Consider the following 2,691-nt stretch of genomic DNA (forward strand, 5'->3'; position numbering starts at 1 on the left):
GAGGGGAGCTGTTTCCAGTCTCTCTCTCCCCACCTCTCAACGGTTTGCGGCCAACGTATGCCACTGTGCGGTCCATCTAAAGAGTCCTTTTTATTTGCAGGGCTCTACTGATGAGAGGTCCATGACAGTGACAGCGACAGTGACAGCTGCCGAACCATGAAGTGCGGGGACGAGAAAGCGCAGTGTGGCCCGAAACATTTGTGATGTGATGGCTGTTGTTGTTCATTGTATTTGGCCGGTCGGCAGCCTAAGCCACCTAGCCACCTATTACAGCGCATGGGACAGATTCCCATGTGGCTGGAAAACTCCGTCGGACGCTCTTTGCTTTTCCCTCCCTTACACACGAGGTTCATGAGGTACCAACCGACCACAGGTATTCGCAACAGTGTGTGTGAATAACAAGGACGTTTGGAGGTTGGCTCATCGTGGATCTAGTCGAGATGATCGGATCGTGAGAGCTCTGGGATATGACAGGTGACTTGATCGATTCTACAGGAGAACTTTTGTCCGGTCAGATCCGTAGGCGCCTTGGTCAGCGGCAGCGAGTCAGGACTTCAACACAGCAGAGTTGCGAGGTTGCCTTATCCCGGGGGCCATAGCGCCATAAGAGTGGATCGCATAGGGTATCGTCAATAAAGTACGGCCGTTTTAAACAGAGTTGTAAAAGAGAAGGCTCGGCGCCTGCGAGACTCTGGTTAGGCCGACCCGCAGTACACGCATGCACTGTAAGCAAGATGTTGCCTACCCATCAGGCGCCCTGACAGCAAGCATACGGTTAAACTTGTCCGTTTCGGAACCACGAACGACAGACGTACGTGTTTCCTAGTTGATCCCTAAGCAAACCCGCATACTGTTGTGTCGTAGCCCTGGCACACGATACGGTATAACTCAGGGGTCCCAGAGAGCAGACTACATGCTCGGGGCCGCTTGGGGCGTTAGGCCAGAGACGGTAGGCAAACGCACACGCAGGCCTCCACGTGGTAGGTTACGGCGCATCTCCTTTGGCGACGGAGGTTTGCGGTTTCACAGTGACCTGGTGGACCTGGTATGGTGCAAGGAGAACCCACCTGCAGAGGTGCGGTGGCGGTGGCCGGCGAGCCGCGCTAGCTGGGGCTGTGCTGGGGCACGCTGTGCTGGCGCACGCTGTGCTGGCGCCCGTGGCGCGGGCCGCACCGCGGCGAGGAGGCCGAGGAAGGCGGGGCCCTGGTCAGGGCGGGCAGGAGGGCAGTGTCCCGGGGCGGCGGTGCTGGCGCGCGAGGTCGCTGCTCGTTCATAGCGCCCCCGGGCTGAGCCTGGGCTGCCCTGGGCCGCAGTCCGCGCGGCGGGTCTGGGCTGCGCGCTGCGCCTCGCCGTGCGCCCTGCTGCTGTGTCCAGCAGACTCGGCTCGGCCCCAGTCCAAAGCGACTCCAGTCACAATGGGCCGGGGCCGGGGCTGGGCACCGGGCAGCCCGCCGGCCAGTGGCCACGCCACCACCCCCTGCCCCGCTCGCCACCCTGAGCTGTAGTCAAGGAGCCCCCCTCCGCGCCCCCACCGCCACTTATGACACGGCGGGCTCCGCAGTGTGCACGCCCCTGCCCACCCCTTGCCCCTTGGCACCCTCCCACCATCCCCCCCTCTCCTGTTGCGGGGCCCGCCAAGGCGAGGCGCGAGGCACCGCACCGCAGCGAACGGTAACGGTGCACACTAAACCCAGGTTTATGCGATTTTTTTTGGTTTGTTTTGTTCTCGTAGATGTTGTTGTGGCGTGACTTCCAACATATGTGATTCCAACGAGATATTTGCGTCGAGCAGGGAGGGAGAAGGGGAGAACAAGCACGCTTCTGATTGAACAAATTTAGGTTTATTGAATCATGGCATGGCAGCAGCGGCACCGGACGTCTTTCTGTTCATAAAATAGGGTACGCTAGCTTGCGGAGAGGGAAGGGAAGGGGGAGGGTGGTATGTATCGGGGTTTTCCGACCGAAACAAAGTGTGCTGCGTTTGGCTCTTCTCTTTTTAACCCCTGTCCCTCCTCCCTCTGACCCCCTGCCGCCCACCTCTGCCGTTTCCATCCGGGGGCGTGCATTCCCCGCTTCAAAGTGATTCACGGCCTCGGACTTCCGAGGCGCCCTCCTCCCCCTCCCCTTCCCAGCGCCCCCTCCCGCTGATCGCTCAATCCTTGCGGCAACCGGCCGGACGAGCGGATATCAATCAAATCGCCCCCGAGCGAGCAGCCCGATTAACAGGTGGGAAATTGAGGTGGTATCGGCGGGCGTGTCATCGTTACGGTAGAGAAGGGAGGGGGGGGATGCATTCGAGAGGGGAGGGATTTAAGCTTTTTAAGCACGGCCCCGCACAGTGCGTGGGCTGTCAGCTTATGCCGCTGAATGGCAAGAGAGGGGCGAGGGCGATGAAAAATATTGCACGCAGGGAAGGTCTAATAAATCGATTCGACTCGTGGTCGGGGGTTTATATGGTATTACACCTCGGCGAGGCGGGGTGCGTGGGGCGTTTAGGGGTAAGGCGGTGGTGGTTGAGGGAGGGGGAGGGGAAGGAAGGGGGATATTTATTTACACTTCTCCGACAGGCTTCGCCAGGACGCCCCACGTCGCGAGTTATGACAGCAGTCAGGCGAGCGTACGCCGCGCGCCTACACTGCCGGGGAACATGCGAGAAAAAATGAAACGGAAATGCGCGAAGAGCATTATCGG

General features: G+C 59.9%; 1 protein-coding gene across 1 annotated transcript in view; it reads right to left on the minus strand.

Annotated features, from left to right (window-relative positions):
- LOC113202185 (liver carboxylesterase 1) overlaps positions 1-1,412 on the minus strand; it is a 26,456-nt gene extending 25,044 nt beyond the window's left edge. Inside the window, exon 1 of the mRNA XM_026416292.2 lies at positions 1,068-1,412. The gene's annotated coding sequence lies outside the window, so the exon portion shown is untranslated. The remainder of the gene's footprint in view (positions 1-1,067) is intronic.
- Between the last annotated feature and the right edge of the window lie 1,279 nt (positions 1,413-2,691).

This window comes from Frankliniella occidentalis, unplaced genomic scaffold, assembly GCF_000697945.3.
Source record: "Frankliniella occidentalis isolate FOCC.00 unplaced genomic scaffold, Focc_3.1 Scaffold4, whole genome shotgun sequence".
In the NCBI taxonomy this organism is placed as follows: domain Eukaryota; kingdom Metazoa; phylum Arthropoda; class Insecta; order Thysanoptera; family Thripidae; genus Frankliniella; species Frankliniella occidentalis.